Here is a 21,925-nt window from a genome sequence, read left to right as displayed (position 1 = left end):
TAATTTAAGAGGTGAATTGGAGAGGAAGGCTTCACCAGCCTAAATTACTCTGATACCGTTTGTTGTTTGTTGCACCCAAACACAAATAGATATGGAGAGAGAATCTCTTTTACCATCAGAGTGAGCTGTAAGTCCTGGAAACACAACCCAACTTTTAGAGACAGAGCAAGCTAAGAAATAATTTAGTACAACTCCCTTATTTTATAAATAAAGAGATTTAAGGTCCAATGAGATGAAATGCTTTGTCTATGTACAAGTCCTCAAAGCACTGCCAGGCTAGGGTTTGCAAATGCAGAGCTGAAAGAGCAGAGCAGGAAAAGGATGGACTGACCATTCACAGGGCCATTAAGATCCAGAACTGAGAACAGACTCTTTAACTAATTGAACGGAATGTGCAAATGACAGCATTTTCACAAAGCAGAGAAGCAGGGAAAGGAGGTAACTGATGGAAAAACATGTGGATCAGACCATTTCTAAGAAGGACATGGCTGGGGCGAGAATCAAATATTAGGTACTTTACACAGTCTATTAATATGTTTACCTGAAAAAAACACCCATTTTAATTCACGCATGTTTGATGGTTTGGGTTATAATATGACTAAGATCCTTAAGGAGAATTGACAAGGGTTTGTTTGCAAATTACCGGCACCGTATTGGCAGCTGACTCCAGAGAGGTCGCTGCAGTAATGGGACGGGCTGTGGCTTTTGGATACTCCCATCTGGAGCTTAAAAGAAGTGGCTGAGGAAGGCATGTCCCTTTCAGGGCATGAGTGAGCAGTTTCTTGGGCTCTGCTCTACCGCTTCTGCAGTAAGTGTGGCCCTTTTCAATGACTGTATCATCTAACTATGACTCGCCAAGAACCATCTTAAGGTTTTTTGCAAATCAGTGGTGAATTTTGGAACCCCATTTCTGAATCACTGCCCAAGTCATGAATCTAAGAAGACACATCTCAAATCATTCATCTAAGTCACGTCTGGCTACTTTCTCTGTAAGCACTTACATTTATTAAATCAATGATTATAAAATCCCAGGACATTTGGCCAAAGAAAGTACCAGTTGTTCTTTTTAATAAGATTATTTTTAAAGTCATAAGAAAATCAGATAACCACCAACTGCAAAAGCCACCAAACCTGTCCATTCCTTTAGGTCAGCCAGTTCTGAGTCTCTGTTTCAAGGAGGCTGGTATTTTCCAGATGGGTAGTGAAAGAGAATTTCTGAGAATGACTTCTTATAATAAAAGTACCTGACTCAAGTTCCCTGAAATCTGAATGTAGAAACAATCTGCAGGAGTTTACTATAGAGCACAGTGCTGTAGAATTTACAGAAGGAAATGCGTTCTTTGAAATAAATGTAAAAATGTAAGCTGAATTTTCTCTGAGGAGTTTCCTAACTGATAATGAAAAGAAGTAGACAGGTTGATAAAAGGTGACCTGGCAAAATGAAATGGCTCCTGAACTGGCATCATTTCTGAAAGGAGGTAGCACTGTGTGGGTTGGTATTTTGATTCGATAGATTGACACCCAATTATATAACTGCTAGGATCAGAGTGGCATCTGTAACATGGCATCACATTGCCAAGGGACTATTTTGAATGTGCCCTACTTTTCCTGCAACTTGACACAGTGGGGAAAGTAAAACTGGAAACTCAGGACCCACATTCCCACCTTTACCTCCTAAGTTCAATACGTATCCAGGGGAAAATTGTACAACTTCCGAACACCTCACTGAGTAGTGAGTAACCCAAAACAACGTGTCATCTGGAACATCATGAATCCCGTAATCTTTAGCGTTAGACTCTGATGATTAAAGAAGTGAAACATAAAATACTTAGGATTCCAAAGCCAAATAAAATCCCCATAAATGTTTTTTAAAAGCTATCATACTACAGTTAGATAAGGAAGGAGTTTTGCTTTCAGTTAATTCTGTCCGCTTTCTTTTACAAAGTAGAACACTGTGCAGAGGCGGGGTGGTGGTGGTGATAGCTTACTATGCATGCTGGGGATACAATTTCTCTGTGGATACAGATATTCCAAACTTTCACACAAGGGACGATTCTCAAAATGTATTTTAAAAGTGCCTTTGTTTTTAAGAACCAAATAATTATAAATGTCCTCAAATACAGATGGCCACTTAAGGGGGCTCTTATGAATTCTTCTGTCAAGTCAAAATCTCTTTGAGATTGTCTTTTCTCTCCCTGCAGATACACTGATTCTCCCAAGGCTGCTGCAGAGGGGAGAATTCTCTCTGCACTCTTGGAAGGCTATTCCCAGCACAGGCTCAGCAGCTTGCTGTCTATCTCAGGGGATGAAAACACCCCCCCAAGGAAGCCAGCAGCACTGATTACTCCAAACCTGATGTTTCTCTGGGGGTCTCTGTGGTTTGATCACTCAGTTGAGGGGCTTCTGAAGCTGTATTAGCACGGCACACGGAGCCCTACTCTGTCCCCAACCAAGGAGTGTCCAGCTCCCTGCTTTCTCCCCCAGCACCCCCCGATGTCTGTTTTCTACCAAGCTATCCAACCCCATTAAGGAAGGGACACAGAGCAAACCTCTTGCAAGCAAAGGGGATGCTCCAGGCTGGGGTTGGGGAGACCCTCATTGCCTTGGCCTCTCTCTCCTTCCCTGGGCTGTACAGTGATATTCCTGGCGTTCATGTCTAGACCCTTCATTTCACATGCAGCCACTAGGACTTAAGATCCAGACCTCCCCTACTGAAAGCTCAGGGGACCCCAAAGATTATTTGAAAATAATCTTTTCAAAAAGCTGAATATTATTATGGGCCAGTTGATTATCCACTGTGACACCATTACCTCAATATCAGACGTCATTCATTCATTCATTCACTCCACCTAGAAGTCTAAGTGCAAAGCACTGCCCTGGTTGCTGGGCTACAAGCAAGGGGGCCACGAAGACTGGGGCTTCATGACACCCACCGTTAAACATCAAGTTTCAAATGCAACACAGAGATTACAGCTCACTTACTGCAAAATGGTTATAGAGTGAAGAGGTTCTGAAGATCAAATATGAACAGGTGGAAAGGCTAAACACAGGGCAGTGGTGGGAGGAGGGGCAGGGAAGAGATCAGATAAGAGTAAGAAATTAGCACAGAAGCTTTTCAAAAAATAAAATATCAAACAACTCAATCAGCCCATGCAATACAAGTAATCAGATCATTTATACACATGGACATCTCCAAGGAAATCAGAATAAAATAACGAGCAGGGGGCAGAAGAGAGAGCCTGGGGGTCGGGAGACCCAGGATGCTACCTGTCTATGTAACGTCAGACTCCACTTAACCTCTCTGGGCCTCAGTTTCCTCATTTGTAAATTGAGAGATGAAGTCCCTTCCACGTTAAAAGTTCCAAAAGTCTGTTCACTAGCTGACAAGTTTATGTACAAGTTAGAGCCAGGGTAAGGTGTATTTCAAATGAGCCTAGAAATAGGGTCAGGGGCCATCAGGAGCTGTGACCATGGCCTGAAGCAGCTTCTGGGGAGATACCTCCTCGGAAGTGGACCCAGCATCTCCCAGCCCCACCTGCTCTTACCTCAGCAGCAGGCAAAGCTCTGTCCTCATGCATTCTCCTCACTGACCAAGGCAGATGCCCACTGCTCAGCTGCTTGGCTGCTCAGCACAGAGCAGGGAAGTTTCCAGAACGGCACGTGAGATCAGCTTTCTGGGATGTCACTGCGTACATCTTAAGTCCCGCTGCTCCAGTTCGCTCGCTCCTAGTTTCTAGGCAAGACTGCATGCAAACTGCCCCAGAAAGAGAGCCATCTACTATTTTCTCAAAAATATCCAAATAAGGAAACCCTACAACCTCTCTGGTGTCTCATATCCCAACCCTGTAACCTAAATCTTTTCTGATACGATTAAAGCTCCCTCTCTTGGGCTATTCTCAGAGGGAATTACAGAAGCTGCTCAATTCATAAAAATTCTGTCACGTGCGTTGGTGACAGCCGCTGGGTCTTCAAAAAAATTCTTTTAACCTGCTTTGGGAGGCTTTCTCCAAATCTTTAATAGTTTCCTTTGCTATCTTCTGCATCTATGTCAAGTTCCTTAAATGATAACACAATAAAAACAGAGTCACAGAATGTAGAGGTAAAGGCACCAGATTTTCTATCTGGCCACTCTCTTCCTGTCACAGAGGAGTGAAATAACACCCAGGTTAATGGATGTGACCAATGTCACCGAGCTCATTGGGACTGGAGTCCAAGGCTCCTTATTTCTCCTCTTTCCTTTATAATAAGTTCTCAAACCTAAGAGGGAATGTTGTTCTTTAAATAAGACCTGCTCAACATATGGTAAAGTATAATTCCCCCATGATTTCAAGTATCTTATGAATATAATTTCATGTATATTTCCTACACGTGAAGGAGAACTTAATCTAGGTACTGAGCAGGCAGCACCCAGGTCTGGGCTACAAACAACACGTGCCCAATACTACACACATATCCTATTGGCACCTTCAGGGTTACAATGACCGAGGCAAGGTGAACGGCCTCTGTATTCATCTGTACGTTCATTTTTGACTTTGCAGGAAGGACCTCTGATATTTCTTAGCAACCGAAAAGCAAACCACATTAAAATAACTCACACTGAGGCACAATGTTCTTAAGACAAAACACCAAATTCATAGATGGATATGAAAATGACACCCTTAGAGTTCTGAGATCAGCAAGGGTTCAGACATTCTGTCCTCTGTTGGTTGGGTGGGGCTCTGGGAGTCTTTCCTCCTCTGAGCTCTGGTTCAGACCCCCATGTCCACATCTCCATTTCTTCCAGCAGATTATGAGATCACAAACTATATGAGATCATCTCACAGCACTGCCTCCTGGCTGGCACGCAGTATAAGTACGTAGGAAATCAGTTGTAGCCATGAACAAACAAACCCATAAACAACCGGTATACAGGGCTTAAGAAGTCTACTATCGAGAACGAACGTATGGACACCAGGGTGGGAGGGCGGGTAGGATGGACTGGGAGACTGGGATCGACGCATGTACACTACTATGTATGAAGTAGATGGCTGGTGAGGGCCTACTGTATAGCACAGGGGGAAAAAAAAGAAGGTACAATCTGTTTGCAGGACATATATTAAGTTAACCTTAAAAGTGCATTCCAGGGCTTCCCTGGTGGCGCAAGTGGTTGGGAGCCCGCCTGCCGATGCAGGGGACACGGGTTCGTGCCCCGGTCTGGGAGGATCCCACATGCCGCGGAGCGGCTGGGCCCGTGAGCCGTGGCCACTGAGCCTGCGCATCCGGAGCCTGTGCTCCGCAACGGGAGAGGCCACAACAGTGAGAGGCCCGCATACCACAAAAAAAAAAAAAAAAAAAAAAAGTGCATTCCAATATACATTAGGTGCAGACAAACACTATTTGATTCCACTTATACGAGGTACCTAGAATAGTCAAATTCATATAGAGTCAGAAAGTACATTGGTAGATGCCAAGGGCCGGGGGTGGGGGGAATGGGGAGTTAGTGTTTAAAGGGGCCAGAGCTTCAGTTTAGGAAGGTGAAAAATTCGGGAGACGGATGATGGTGAGAGTTGCACAACAATGTGAATGTGCTTAGTGCCACTGAACTGTAGAGTTAAATATGGTTAAAATAGTATGTTTTATATTATGCGACTTTTACCACAATAAAAAAACATGAAAAAAAAGAAGTCTACTATCACCTTCTTTGAGGAGTTTAACAATAATATTCTTGTGTACATACTTATCATATCCCTCCCACTGAAATATACAAACAACAGAACAAGGCAAGTGGATGCGTCAAGTTCATATGAAACCACTTTGCAGGAAAGATGACTTTGCAAGTGTCCCTTGGCAGTCTCTGAACTAGGCTGGGGATGCCCCCTGGTCCCCACCCTCCAGCCACCAGAGGGTTCTGGCTGAGGTAACAAAACCTGGGGCCGGGCAGTTTCTGTAAACCCTGCTGGCCACTGCTGATGCTCAGGTCTCTCTACCTAAGTGTACAGTGTCTGACTTGGAGCTGAGTCCTGCTGGGAGGAAAGGGGCTGTGGTGTGCAGACAGAGCAGGACGGAAAGGAGGGTAAAATCAGCTGAGATGCACAAACTCAATGTACCAGGAACACACAGGAAAGAATTAGGAATAGGTGTTAGAGTTCACTTGAATGTAATTTGCATATCATTATCTGGACGATGAAATTCATCCTCCGGTAATTCTAAGTGTCCACCACTAGGCGGATTCATATATTTATTTGTACGTTTCTTCTTTCACTAAACACCCACCAAGTAAATACCTACTCTACGCTAGGTCGTGGGTTAGATGCTGGCGACGCAGACATAAGATGTGGTCCTGGCCTGTTTAGTAAGGGAGAGAGACACCCGTCACTAGAATACAGGGGGACTTTTTAGATCCCCCACAGGAATGGGGAAAACAGCTCTCCCCTGGGGAGCCACGCGTGGTGCCCCGGGGAGAAGTGACATGTGACCTGGGTTTCCACAGATGAAGAGGAGAGAGCTTAAAGGTCTTTTCCTTATTCATGTAGAATGATGAACCCATATTCTCTCCACAGGGAGTTTATCTATGTTGGAGCCAGAGAAAACAATAGCTAAAGGACAAATGGAAGACGAACTAATGTTTACTGAGTGGTTACCCAGTGCTGAATGTTTTATAGGCGTTACCACATTTAATTCCACCACAACTCTATGGGGCATTATGACGATTTCCTCTTTACAGATGAGGGAACTGAGATTTAAGTAACTGGCCCAGGGTTACATTGCTCTGAATTGGGGAAGCCTCAGACATTATGGCCCTGCCGCGCGAGAAAACGGGAAAATGGGGGTTCTGAAAAGTGAAGTTGTTCCCCAAAGTCTCAGAGTGAGTCAGTGACTCGTCAGAAAAGACGAGTAGAGCCTCCGGAAGCTTAGTTTGGTGCAACCAAAGTACGGGAAAAACACAAGTCAATGAACATTTAGACAACTTAAAGGTTAAAAAAAATCCCTGAGATGCACCGTCCATGAAATGTACTTCACATCTTCAATATGTGGATGGAGAGAATGAGGGGAGGAGTTTCTTCCACTCGTTTTAAGAACAGCACAGGCTTAGTTTACAGCTTCACCTGTGCTGGAACACGACCCACTTTCTCCCAGTCTAAGCAAGTGTGTAAAGGCATCATAGGCCTCTCACAAACCTCATCTGTACGTTAATGATCTTATCTTCCTTCATGAAATTAAGCTTGCTATATACATAAAAAAGAATGAACTAGGAAGCAACAAGGTATGATGCTGGATTTTCTGATGCGACAGTCTCTTGCTGTGTGCTTGAATACACGTTACTTAAAATTTCTGAGCCCCAGTTTCTTCATATGTACAAAGGGGATATTAATAATGCAATCACGGTGCTCACTCCACAAGAGGTGTGTTAGAATGAAATTAGATAAAGTGTTTAAATTGTATACAATAGTGCTTGGCGAAGGAAGGAAGGAAGGGAAGGAGGGAGGGAGGGAGGGAGGGAAGAAGGAAGGAAGGAGAAAATAAAAAAAACCAGAACTTTTACAAAATTATCTTGGGGAACAAACCCAATTTCCACTATAAACTATATGAAATATTATCTAGAGTCACTGTCTAAAATTCACACTTAATTGTATGTATGTCACATGTGTGGATAGGTGTAAATCTAGATTTCACACCTACGCTTTATCTTCAAATGATCTTAGCTTGGTTGCTCTGGCGCTTGTACCACATCTCTCCTCCAGAGTCCTTGAAGGCAGTTTCAAAAGCAGTTGCGGAATCAGAAGATGATACCAGCTAGAAGCCAACAGCACCGGTATTGGCTGATCTCATGCTGAGCGGTCAAGGGGCTCTGGGCTTAGTCTTGCCTGAAATACTTATCGTGGAAAGTACCTTCTGACAGTTGAGGAAGTGTGGCCAGAGTGGGAAAATGTACAGCAATCTTAAGAAAAGCCCGCACATCCATTGTGAGACATGAAATGAAAAAGGATCTTGGGCATCTGTGATGAAGACCATTGGGCTATGTCTCTCCTCCCTCTCAGGTACACCAGTGCCTGGGGACTGAGTCTGTTGGCCACTTCTCTGCCTCTATCTCTTACCCACTCCGGAATTCTCCAGGCACTTTCTCTGCTGTGGTTTGAGCTGATGGAAAGACACCAAGACAACATGCAGCTGACATCTGTATACCAGCAATGACAACAGAAGCTTCTCTTTACTCTCAATAATGTGACCTCATTTTCTATGGGCTCCTTGGGGTAGTTCTTTTAGAATTTCTAAGGACCAGCTCATTCTCATTAAAAAAACAAAAAACAAGCAGTTACAGATAAACTGAGGCAGGAATTTGTATTCATTTGATAGACTAGATTTATCTACACTTTCTTGGAAGCCACAGTTTGGTGGGCAAATATTTACCAATACCAATTTACTAATGGGATATGCTATGACATTTCTTTTGTCAAAATTTTAAATAACTAAATAGCGTAAACGCTTCATAACCCTTAAGAACTCTGTACCATACTATCCTCAAGCATTTATTTGTTTGGTATAGCAGCGGACCCATCAAAGGCAGAGTTGGGATCTCCGCCTGATGGAAAATTAGGACTAATCATTGAATATTCAACCACAGAAAGGAATATTTAGACTTATTAGAAAGTAGCCAGTGGACCATGTTAGAAAATACAATGCAATGAAAACAGACATGGTTTACATGTTTAAGAAACTGTGAATATTAAAGTGGAAAAGAGGCAAGGTGTGAATCTCGGCTCTGACGAGCTCTGTAACCTTGGACTTAAGCCTCCCTGAACCTCAGTTTGATCATCTGTTCTAAGAAGATGAGAACATCAACCCCAGGCAGCTTTTGTGTGGAAATATAAGTGCGAATATATGTCAAGAGCTTAGCACAATGCCTAGCAAATAGTGAGGGCTCAGTAAGCCAGCAGCGATGGTGAGCATAGCAGAGGGAGATATACACACAGACTGATGAAATGGGGCAACGGAAGGGGAGATGGACCCAAGAGCAGATCCAGCGGATAGACAGCACTTTTCCCTATTTCAGAGATGAGGGGACTGAGCGTCAGGGGGCTTAAGACACTTGCTTGGGCTCCACAATTAGTAAAAGGCTAGAAAAGGAATCCAAATTTGCCTCCAAATTTGCTCTTTTCTTTAGACCAGACCTGTTTGTCTCGTGCACAGAAACTGCAGCCACTCAGACTCACAAGCTTTAAAAACTGACATTATATATAATATTTAATACATTTTATATTATATACATTATATTCAATCACCAGACAGATTAAGAGTCCCAACTGTCTTCCTCTGTGGTCACAGGAAAGAAACAGAGCATCAGGGAGATTTTGATGAAAAATCTCAACTTGAAAGACAATGAGGGAAGGGAAAAAATCTGAAAAAAGTCATCAAAGGTGCCCATGATATTCCATCTTTCCAAAGAGAAAAAATTTAATGTTATAAAGCATTGGAAATGAAGGGAAAGTTCATTTACATCTTTTTTTTTTTTTTTTTTTTTTTTTTTTTGCGGTACGCGGGCCTCTCACTGTTGTGGCCTTTCCCGTTGCGGAGCACAGGCTCCGGACGCGCAGGCTCAGCGGCCATGGCTCACGGGCCCAGCCGCTCCGCTCCGCTGCATGTGGGATCCTCCCGGACCGGGGCTCGCACCCGTGTCCCCTGCATCGGCAGGCAGACTCTCAACTACTGCGCCACCAGGGAAGCCCCACTTACATCTTTGAGATGAAGAAAAAGGGGCTCAATAATGCAAAACTGCATACACGTTCCTCATTTTTTCTTACTTTCTCTTTGCATCTATTATGTAGCTTTCTCCATAAGGAATGTATTTTCCACTCTTCTTTCTTAATCACATGGCCTCCTGGTGAAGGGAATGTGAGCCCATGACATCAAGGATCCACATTTTAAAATGTGACACCGGAGGTTAACGAAGATGCAGTTCTAATTCTAAACTTTGCCTGAGGAACGGCGAAAAGGCAGAGGATGCAAATTTTATACAGATGCACTTGTGCGCCTCTTTACTTCATTCATTCAGATACACAGTTTGGATAAATACTGGAGACAACTACCAGACTGAGGAATCAAAATGCAGGGTATTATTTAATTGTAAAGTAATTAGTCCATTCATTCACTTCCCTCTTGAAAGTGCAACCAGAGAAAAAGGGAAAAGAAATGATCTTAGAGACTGAAATTCACACGCCGCATTAATTTGCCGGCCAAATTTGACATCTTGGCTTTTCTGCCTGTGGAGAATGTAATCTCTTTTCCATTTTAGCTCAGCCAGTCGAGAGGATGTGTGTGTGTGTCACTGTGTGTGTGTGTGTGTGTGTGTGTGTGTGTGTGTGAAAGAGAGAGACAGAGAGGTGGGGGGAGAGAGGGAGAGAGAAAGAGAGAGAGAGAGAGGGAGACACACAGACAGACAAAGAGATGGAGAGAGCATGCAAGTGTGTCCATCTGTCCGTGGAACTGGTGCTAGACTAAAACAAGAATCAATGCTGCAACCACAAAACTGTGGCTTTCTTTGCAAGTTCCTCAATTTAGTATCTTAGCTTTTCCTTCTGCCAGAAAAAACAACGGACTATATTTGAGAAACAAGCCTCCTTATAACTTAAGGTGGGGCTGAGGCAGGCGTGGCTCTGAAGTTGAGCAAAACTTATTTTAACTCAGTAAGTGGGTCACTTTTTACCTCTATTCTTCAGCTCACAATTAAAACAATCTTTCATTCTTTCACATTTTTTAGGACACTTATATTTGGCCATTACTATGTAATTATAGATATGTGTGCTTGGGTATAAATACTAAATTGTTTAATTTATTCATGTCTATCAATCACAACAGTTAGAAAATGGGAATGCCACTTGACTCAAGTATTCTAATCTTCTATGACTGAGAACTTTTCAAAGCTTTTGAGGGTAGAGATCATGTTTTGTGACCTATACACAGGTCTATAAGTTGGTAAAAACCAAATAGTCAAGTGCAGAGGAGCTGAGTAAATACTGATGATGATGATGTTGACAAAGAATAGTCTTTAATAAAAGCAATTAATGATACAGATGCATTTATTTAGGATAAATTATTATTATCTGTGTGCAACTCAAGGCCTAGGTACAAATAAGCACCATGGCCTGCTGCCTGTTTATGCCAGGAGGTTTCCCCTGGAATTCAGTAGTTAATATAAAATTAATTCAATTGTAGAAAATTAAAGTAATGAAATACTTGAATGGATTAACTTGCCTTCCAACATGAAGATAACACCAATACCTACCTCACAGGATTGTTGTGATGACTCAATGCATTAATACGGTCAAAACGCTTAGAAAAACACTCAATCCAAAACAGTAGTATAGAAGGCTAAGCTGTCATTATTAGGATGATGAATGGAAATTCTTTGTTCCCCATCTGCTGCTTACAGTATCTTACAAGATGGAGTGACTATGAAATTGCTGGGAAAACTGATGTAATGACTGAAATTGACAAACAAAACAACAGGAACAGTCAACAGCATAAGGAAGTTCAATCAGGAGGCAACTGAGGAAAGCAACGGGGAATTGCCATCTGGGGAGCCCAGTGGTCACAGCAGCTGTAGGGAGATGCTCCTAGAAGATGAATATCTGATTGGGTGGTAACTTCTTATACTTCAAAATGAAAACAATGTGAAACATGAACTCTTTTAAGAAGTGCATTGCCATCTGGTAAAATAGGGAAACTTGAAACTCTTGGAGTCTGCTGACACTGATTAGTTTTATATTTTGGCGGACTCTAATTCTAATTTTTATTTCTGCAGGGTTCATACGCAGATGGAATAGAATCATTTCATTTGATGGTATCTGTGAGTTGGAAAACTAGCAAACAAAAAATATCCTAAGGAGACAATTACATGAATCTAAATAATGTCACTTTGCTATAAAATCTATTAGTCATACAGTCATCAGACTTTATAATTTTACTTTATAAATTTTTGACTCTTCGTAAATATAACCTTAGGAGAAAAGTTCTTATTTTTATTTTACCTAACCTGATTTTAGAATTCGTTTGCTATCTCCCCCATATACGCAGAGGAGCCTTCACTTTTTTGGCAACAAGGAGACGTTGACTTGAGAATTTTCTGAGAAGAGTGCAAAATGAATAAATAAAAGTTAATGGTATCTGTTCCTGTGCTCTTGGTCATCCAATATGCTTATTATCAGGTACATAATTTTGGTAAGGGTAGCTAAGTTTTAGCTCAATTAATGTATTTAAACTAAAATAATAAGATTAATTTTGCCTGCTGGCTGTGGTCACTGGACAATTCCTTAAATGCCTTGAAGTCAATGTCTATTTAGTGCTTTGAGACTAAAATGAAGAATAGTGCTTTGACAAAAAGGAAGCATGTTAGAAAGCAAAATACTGTAATGGTGTTATATCTCCGTTCATAGCAGTCACTGGGGGAACTCAGTAAATATTAGGTTAACAAGTGAAATTAAAAAAAGACTTCTCTGCGTATCTAAGGAACTGAGAAAAAATTCCATAAATATCACGAGCACCTACTACCTGCCAGGAGAGACAGAGAAGGAGCTCAGGCTGTCAGCAAATTAAGCACTTGAAAGGAAAGCAATATGATTACTGCTCTACTTACTCTAAACTCAAAGCATTAAACAAACACACACAGAAGAATCGGTAGAGGCAAGAACCACTAGGAAAGCCCTGCAAAAGGACAGGTTTCTTGAAATAAGCCTTAAAAAGTGACCAAAAGTTTCACAGATAAAGAAGAAAGCACTTGGAAAGGCAGTTGGAGTGAAAAGGAGTGAAAGAGCATGGAACTTTCCGGTGGTTTGTGGACTTGTGCACTTGGCATGTGGGTAAGTGGAGGGAGGAGGGGGAGAGGTGGGAGGTGGCAGCTAGAGCAGAAGGAAGTGACAAGAAATAAGGTTGGGAAAGTGGCTGAGGCAGGTTTGTGAAGGCACACAATTCTTGAGTAAAATTATGCATTACTTAAAAGAAAACACTTCATTCTATTATTATATGAAACCCACAGTGATACCTCTTATTTATGAAAAAGTTTCTGGGTTTATTGCAAACTGTTGTCCTCTTTCTTTCTCTCTTCAAATCATGAATGCTAAGATCTCTTCAGTCAGCTTCAGAACGAAAAGCCTATAACGGGGTACATCTGGGAAAAAGATGCTGGTGGGGAAGATAGGCTCTGGAATAGACGGACGCTTACAGAGAGGCAGAATGGAGCCAGAAATCCTGGCTACCTACCGCCCTTGCCCCTCACCCTGTGACCTTGGGCCGTGTCCTTCAACCATCTAAGCCCGTTCCTCATCTCTAAAAGTAGTTGGGAGGATTAAATGAGGTCATGCATGAAGAGTGGCTTACATAGTAAGTACGTATCAATATTAAGTGGTATTACTACGTGTTCTGTCCTAATTTAAATAGATACATTTGAATGAGAAAGTTACTTTGTGGCCTCCCATTCCCCAAAGCGTTCAGCAAAAGAATTAGAAATGGTGTTAAAACACGGAAATTGTTTCCCAAATTACCGATTGTTTCAAGGCACAATTTATGAAGGAGACAAAATTTCAAATGTGACAAAAGAAAGTATCCCTGGGATAGCTAATGAAATGTCCCACCTCAGCAGTGCTTGTTCAAAAGGCAAGACCCAGAAGTTTCTTCCCTGATGTTGCTGGGAGTGAACAAGAATGAAGAGAAATGGGTATCAGGTTGATGCTTTAACAATCTAAACTTGATTCCATTTTTATTTCCTCCCGATGTAAGGAAAATACTGACATACCTTTGCATCCTAATTCATTTTATTCTCATTAATATTTTTACTTAAAATAAGACATAGCATAGTTTTAATCTGTTATTTTTAGGGGTCCAAGTCCTTCTCCCTCAGCTCCACATTTTTGCTAGTTTAAAACTATTCAGGGGGCTTCCCTGGTGGCGCAGTGGTTGAGAGTCCGCCTGCCGATGCAGGGGACACGGGTTCGTGCCCCAGTCCAGGAGGATCCCACGTGCCGCGGAGCGGCTGGGCCCGTGAGCCATGGCCGCTGAGCCTGCGCGTCCGGAGCCTGTGCTCCGCAACGGGAAAGGCCACAACAGTGAGAGGCCCGCATACCGCAAAAACAAAAACAAAAACAAAAAAACCTATTCAGGTGAGATGCGTCAAGCAATATTGACGATCACATTTTACAACTTCAGAAATTCACATTTATAGGTAAGCAGTTAACTCCATTGAAATTTGCCTGTGTAGATGTTCTTTAAACCATTTTATTTACTAGAAACCAATTATGATAAATTATGTAAATTCAAAAGCAAGACGTGTGGATAAATCACCTTCGTTTAACGACAGTTTTTTTTTTTTTAAGTTGTCCTGAGGAGGTAATTTTATAAAACAAGTTGCTATACTTGATTAAGAAAAATTGGGTTTTGATAAGTGTGTGGATAAATGAATCCATTTGCAGTCCGGATGGCTTTTATGTTTATCATCTGTCAATGGTACTAAATATTGTTGAATAATGGTAATTAATAAAGGCTGATGCTACAAGTTTCAAAGTCTATGTTTCCATAAAGTTTCTAGAATAAATATCCCATATCAACTTTATAAGAATTTCTATTATAGACTGAAGCCTTTCTTCCATAATTAATGGTCATTTGTATGATCACAGGGATACCAAATAGTTCAGACAATTCTACAAAACAGTACAATTAAGCAACACAAATTGCTTTTATTTTTAGAGAATAAATGGAGAAGAGGCAGCCTCTAATTCCATGTGGTTATTAAGCACACCCATTGAAAACCAGCGGTACCCAAAATCACTCAAATAACCAGTAGCACACTCAGTAACATATGACTCAAGATGTTAGCACATCCTCTAAAGTACTGTAAAGGAGTTTTTTAGAAAAACAGAACCACAGGAGCTAAAGTTAAACTATCCCCATTAGGCCAACGCGCAACAGCATCTAAACGATCAATGTCCACTTTCCTGAGAACATTTGAAAGTAGATCAAATCACAGTAAATAGCCTCCCAGAAATAAAGCAATAGAAATAAATCAGAACACGGTTTGGTTTAAAAAGGAAGCAAACATCATAGTTTTTTTTGGGGGGGGGGTGATAACTGCATATAATTGGAGAAGAAGCCACCCCAGAGAGCGGAGGGGAGGGTCCCACTCTGGGCGGCCACGAGATGTGGCTGGAGCTTTGCTGGGCAGTTAAACGGTGCCCTGGCTCATAGCGGACAAGGGCGACAGGTGCTCAGATCTCTAGTCCCCTGGGGGCAAAATCCACAATCCACAGAACCAGAGCCGCCCAACAAGCAAAACATCATAAACACTTAGAAATGACAAAAAGACAAAGGAAATTTACCTGGTAGCAAAACTGTTCTCAGTGGTACTGGTACGTGACCAGAAACTCCCTTCTTTCTGATCTGCAGAACAACTTTGTCAACCCCGGGTGTGTGGTCACAAGGCAGGAAGTGACTAGAATGACAAATCATCAGGCAGGAAAGAAATAGATTTTGTCTTTATAAGGACATTTTTACTTAACGTGTTTTTTTTTTTCTCATGTCCCCTCCCCTGCAAAAATCACCTGACAGGTCACACTGAAATTCAGAAGCCTCTTACCACTTCCTCTTTATGAGCATTTTTCTCTCTCCTTCCCTTTCTTTCCCCTCTAGCTGTCTTGTAGGCATTGGGCTACTTAAACCTGTTGATTTCAGATAACAAGGCAAGGTCAGCCTGCTACCCTGACTTCTTGATCTGCCCCTAATTGCGAACGCAATGCTCTGGTGCCTAGCTACTTACAGCAAAGATAAACAAATTATTCATTTTTAATGAAAGAGCCAAGGGAAGAGGTGGCAGCATCCCTGAAACAAGCTAGAAGGGAGTTCCTTGGGAAAGCCCCACCCCAAGGTGAAACCAAACCCCTCTCGAGAGTCCCTGAACAGTGATCTTATTGGTGCAAACAAAACAAAATGATCTCTTTAAGGGGAGGGGCCCGAAAGGGAAGGTCACCATATTATTTACTCATTCTTTTATTTATAGAGCACCTATGTACTAGGGATCTCTTTAACCCAATTAAAGATTTCAATTATTTAGACGCTTCCTACAAAGAGCACCAGCGGGTCACTTAGGCAGCTGCTATAGTCCAATGCTGCTAAATTCCTTCCTAGAGACCACACTTAGTTTTTGAACGCACATTTTAGAAAATTAGCAAGAGAATTAAAATATCTCAGTTCTATGCCCGAACCCCGAATGCTCGTCCTGAGGGCTAATTCTCATCTTCGAATGGAAGCGCTCAAGCGCTCACAGCCTAACAGAGGATGTGAAGGTTGTATAGTATCCTGAGTAATGTTGACCAAACATTACACATAGTCTGTCTCCGTGTTGCCCAGAGCCTGTGTGCAGCTCCAGCACCCAGCCTGCTATTGAGGAATGAGAATCTGAGGCTCTGCTCCAGCTCTGATGGTGAGTTGAAGATGCTTGATTGTTCAATACGCTTCTGTATTTGCGAGGGGCCTGGGACCCCACCAGTGGGTACTACGGTTGGGGGGCTGCCATTATACTCCTTTTGCTTCTTTGACTTCTCCTCTAGAAAGTTCCTGCTTCCAACCTCAAATATCAGACCAAGCTGTTCTGGTTTCTCTACTTCATTAGTCAGCGGTGTGGCAGTGTCTTGGTCAGAACCCTACAGGGGCCATCTTGTTGGAGAGGGTGGGCAGAAGAATAGGAATAGATGGTGGAGATTCAGTCCATTCTAGAAGTGGTTCACCTCACAGAGAACTGTCAACTTTCTTGTGACTCCCCAGGGAAGACTGAGGGGGTGAATTGGACCCCGTTTTCTCCATTGCATAATTACTCCCAAGTAATTCATCGCAGGGGGTGGGGTTCCAGAGGCACCTAAGTTCTTTCAGGACACCAGAGACACATCCAGGCATCACCGTGACAGGGCTGATCACACGACAAAGCAGCCAAATGCTGGTGGTTTTCACTCTGGGGTGAATACTCATCAGTCAGGACTCTGCAGCAGCACAGATACTGTCTTGATGGTCTGAAGGATGAAAATACGCGAAATACTGTGGATCTCCCTAATTGCATCCCTGTGGTTTCAGGGTGGAATGGAGGTGTGGCAGTAACACTTCATAAAGAAGAACAGAGATTCATTTCGTTTACCTGGGAGGAGAGCAGCAGCATGGCGGCTACTGGTGCCTGGTCACTGGACATCTGAGGAATCTAAAACAAGAGCAAAATACACTTGTGCATGGGTTCAGTAGGTGTTTGAGTGCCTGTCTGGGGGCACTGGTGATTCAGAAATGAGTAAGACACAATCGCTGCTCTTAAGGAGCACACAGTCTGTAGAGGAGAAAAGCATGTAAGTAAATAAATGCCATCTGCTATAAAAAGGGGTGAAAAAGGCAGTGGAACATCGAGGCAGATGCAGATGTGAGCAGAGCTGATGTTTGAAGAGGGTGAAATGTGCGGTTATGCCTAGCAGCTGATTCAAGTCAAAAAAAAAAAAAAAAGCTCGTTGGATTCCAGTCAACATCTAGATTCCAGGAGATGAAAGCCATTGAATTCTGCTGCCTGCAAACACCCGCCTGAAGGAACCCTCCTCTCTAGCACCCGCCAGCTGTGGTCCCCACCTCAGCCTCCCACCACTGCCTCACCCACATCCTAGACCACTCCCTCCATCGTAATCTCTCTATCTGCCTCAAGTGGCACAAGGCTACCCGGCGGCAGTCAGCTGTTTAGGTCTTAGACCAAGGCTTTTTTGGAGAGGAATACTTTATCACTGTCAGTGTTTAGAATTGCTTGTGCATCATGATAATAAACAGCAGACTGATTTTGGTTTTATTATTCTTACGTTCTCTGTAGGTCATGCCCCCCTGATGGCCTACACCCAGAGAGGACCTCTCCCACTTCCTACCCCACCATCCACATGCCTCTACTGCCACCTCTGCCTCTTAAGTGGCCTGTGCTTTGCCTTCCCTCTACCCCTACTGCCCTCCTTACTTTATCCCACCCTGGGTGGCTATGGAGCTCACAGCCTCAATCCCTAAAACCGCATCAGCTGCTACTCCCCGGCTACTGAATGTTGCTGAAGAAAGTCCCAGAAACATAGACTTGAAATGCTATAAATTCAAGCTGTTTGCCTTCAGATTACTTCTTAGAAATGCTTTTATTCAATTTCATTAATTCCTGAGAGCAGGTATTCTCAACCTGGGGTCCGTGGCCCCCTAACTCTTTATGCATGATTTTGTATGTATGCTTTTTTCTGGGTCCATCATACTATTTATCATGGGATTAAAGAGATCACAGAACCCAAAAGTTAGACATTTATTCCAAACTCTCTCCTCTTGCTTTTATCTCCCTACCAGCCTGCATCCTTTCCTGGCCCAATATTCCTGCCCCTTGTTGATTGAGATGATCCGAGTCATCTGGTGTGAGCTTCCTTCTCTAGCCTCAACTCTCACAAGACCCATCTTTTCAATGGGAATAATAATTGACACTTTTCTCAGAGGGTTAATGTACAGATTAAGTTAAATACTACTTGCAAATTACTTAAAATGATATCTGGCTCAATTTGTATAGTAGTAGTAGCATTTGTAATAATATATAGGCAAAACCTGTATGGAAAAAGTTATAAAATTTTATACATGGACATAAAATAATTGACCAAAAAATAGGAAAATATATGGAGAGACATGGCCATTTTCTTGAAAATGTTTAATTTCCCCATTTTAGTCTATTAATTCAATTCATTTCCAATTAAAATGCCAACAGATTTTATGGCCCTTGAAATATTAAATCTAAAATATGTAAGGAAGAATAACTGCATGAGAATAACCAAATACAGTTCTGAAATATATCAAGAAGGGTACTAGGAATTAAAGTATATTACAGAGCTATAGTAGAAATACTACAAAGAGTATGTACTGGTTAAGGGAATGGATCAAAAACAATTCCCTGTGTACGTGTGAACTTGGCATAAGGAAGCATTAAAATAAATGAGGACCAGTTCCTCAATAAATGGGACAACTTGTTTTCTTATGGAATATTAAAAAAATTAAAAGACCCATCTTTTCCTTCTCTTTCACTCTTAAAAGAGAAGTTGTTCTTCTATCTTCTCAAGGTCAATAGTTCCTCATTTTAATCTTAATCTTATATCTTCTACTTACTTAGATACCTTGCTCCATCAATTATCTCATGTTTTTCTAGCATCTTTAATGGCTTATACTCTCCTCACTTCCCCTTCATGCACTGTGGGGATTGTTCAAAGGGGAAAATGCCTCTGCCTCACTCTACTGCCCATCCCCTACCCCTGATATTTGATGGGCAGGGAATGAGAGTAATTAAGGTGAGCACAATCTCCGCCTTGGCAGAATGTCCACTGTATTCAAGGACGCAGACAAGTGACCTCACAGTGGTACTCAGAACCATGACAAAAGCAAAGCTGGGTGCCCGTGAGAACACACAGCATTAACCCAGACTTGGGGTCTGGGGGGCATGCAGGGGGATCATAGCAGAGTGATTAAGAGTAAAGATGCTGGGCCACTTGTCTGGTTATCAAACCTCATCTCTACTATTGTATTAGTTATGTGACCTCGGGCAAATTATTTGATTTCACTGGCGTAAGTTCCCTCATCTAGAAAATGGGGATAAGAACAGTGTCTGTTCTACGCTGTTGTGAGGGTGAGGTCGACTGATACATGTAGAGAACTTGGAAGAGTGTGTGGCACATAGGAAATGCTATATGTGTTAACCAGTCTTGTAATATTTAAACCAGGCTCTGGACTAGACTGTTCACATACATTATTTTATTTATTCTTCACAATAATCCTATGAATTAGGTATTAGTTTTATTTTCTTCCTTCAATTTTTAAAAATTATAGTTTCCAATTCTACACTACTTCTCCACTACAGAATTATACACTGACATCCTTGCTGTGAGATGGCTCAGGACCTCCCACTCAGGCAGGTGGAGGATGCTTCTCCTCCTACCTGAGCTTATTGCACGCGACTTGCTTGAGCTTTGGAACGTTAGCAGACAGGACACAAACAGAAGTCTTGAATATGCCTACGTGATTCAACTTGGTCTCCTGTACTTCTGAGTACATTTACCATGAGAAAATCCCATCTTTGTCCAAAGGGAATGAGGAGATGCATGAAGCCAACCTGAAACTGACCCGCAGCCCAGGCCAACTCCAGCTCACCATGTTCTGAAGCAGAGCCATCCCGGCTGACGCAGGAATCTAGGTTTGTTGTTGTAAACAGTTGAGATTGAAGGTTTTTTACGAGGCAGCAGTATCACAGAAACAGATGACTTGTACTTCCCCTGCCACGACCAGCTATTTAAAACTGTACTCCTACTCCTGTCGTTTCCAATCATCCTCACTCTGTTCTTCCACAGATTTAACAACTTCTAACACACATGTTAAAGATGAAGCTTACTGTCTCCTCCCAAAAATAAGCTCAACTTCGGGCAGGTCTTTACGGCTCTTCGAGCAGCCGCAGTGCCCAGTGATGGGATGGCATGAATGAACGAATGAATGTTTACTGCAATTTTGCTTGACAGAAAAAATATGAAGATAACAGGAGAGGGAATATGTAAACTGTGGTTCAGTACAGTATCCAGAAGTTAAAATGAGTGAATGGAACTAGATTGACTAAGTAAGAGTGAACTTTGAAAATATAAAGTTGGTGTAAAGCAAAAGTTGCGGAATACTACTAATATATTTGTATACATTTTAAAGAACTATTATAGTGTGGTTTATGGATATGTCTGTACCTGTGTGTGTTTATAATAAAAATATGTCTGAGAAATGATAAATACCAATTCAAGAACATGGCTACTCTGGCAAGTTAGGGAGGTAGTGGGAAGGTAGACAGAAGAATTCAACTATGTCCACAGCAAAATGTTGAGATTTGGCAAAAACAAGTGTTGGATACGATAGTGTTGATTATGACATTCTCTTTCATCATGTTTTAAATACTATCCATTTAAATTTAAAAGTTAATTTCTTGATTAATAATATATGCACATGGCTCAAAATTCAAAAGATGCAATGAATTATTTAGTAAAAATATTATCTTCCAGCCCTATCCTCTGGCAACCCATTTCCCCTTTATTTTTTTAATAATGGCTGTATTGAGATATGATTCACATACCATAAAACTCACCTTTTAAAAGTGAAATTTAGTGCTTTTAGTATACTGACAGAGTTGGGCAACCATCATACTATGTAATTCCAGGACATTTTCATCACCCCCCAAAAGAAAGCACCAGCAGTTACTCTCCATTTGACCCCCAACCTCCCAAACCCTCAGCCACTATTGTAATTTTTGTCCCTACAGATTTCTTGTTATGGACATATCCTATGAATGGAACTGGACAATATGTGGTCTTTAGTGTCTAGCTTCTTTTACTTATCAGAAGGTTTTTAAGGCTCGTTCATGTTGTAACATGGATGAGTACTTCATTCCTTCCTATGGGAGAATAATAGCCACTCTACAGATACACCACATTTTATGTATCCATTCATTAACAGATAAACATCTGAGTTGTTTCCACCATTTGGATATTATGAATAACGTTGCTGTGGACATTTGTGCACACACTTTGTGTGGACATACATTTGAATTTTTTAATAAAGTAATACATGTGCATCGTTTTAGAAGTCAAACATTACCTCCAGGTTTATAATGAAACACTGGTCTCCTGACACATTCCTTTTCTACCTCTGATTCCTATTCCCCAGAAACAATTATTTTCAACAGTTTAGCTATTTCTTCTGCTACTTCATATTTCTAGAGGCTATGTTTATGTCTTGATTGTTCAGGTTCAATTCTTTTTTAACTTCTTACTTGGGAGCGGAAGATTTGACCCTCTCCCTCCCCCAGTGTGTACACACCAGCCTTCCCACCATCCTCTAAAACAGGTTATAATACCTT

At 41.8% G+C, this 21,925-nt stretch overlaps 1 protein-coding gene across 1 annotated transcript in view; it reads right to left on the bottom strand.

Moving 5' to 3' along the window:
• Positions 1 to 15,418, bottom strand: part of LCP1 (lymphocyte cytosolic protein 1) — a 55,475-nt gene extending 40,057 nt beyond the window's left edge. Inside the window, exon 1 of the mRNA XM_059996258.1 lies at positions 15,342 to 15,418. The gene's annotated coding sequence lies outside the window, so the exon portion shown is untranslated. The remainder of the gene's footprint in view (positions 1 to 15,341) is intronic.
• Positions 15,419 to 21,925: the final 6,507 nt, after the last annotated feature.

The sequence above is a fragment of the Delphinus delphis genome, chromosome 18 (assembly GCF_949987515.2).
Source record: "Delphinus delphis chromosome 18, mDelDel1.2, whole genome shotgun sequence".
NCBI lineage: Eukaryota > Metazoa > Chordata > Mammalia > Artiodactyla > Delphinidae > Delphinus > Delphinus delphis.
The sequence above is the reverse complement of the archived record's forward strand: the minus strand, read 5'-3'. Positions and strand labels throughout refer to the sequence as shown.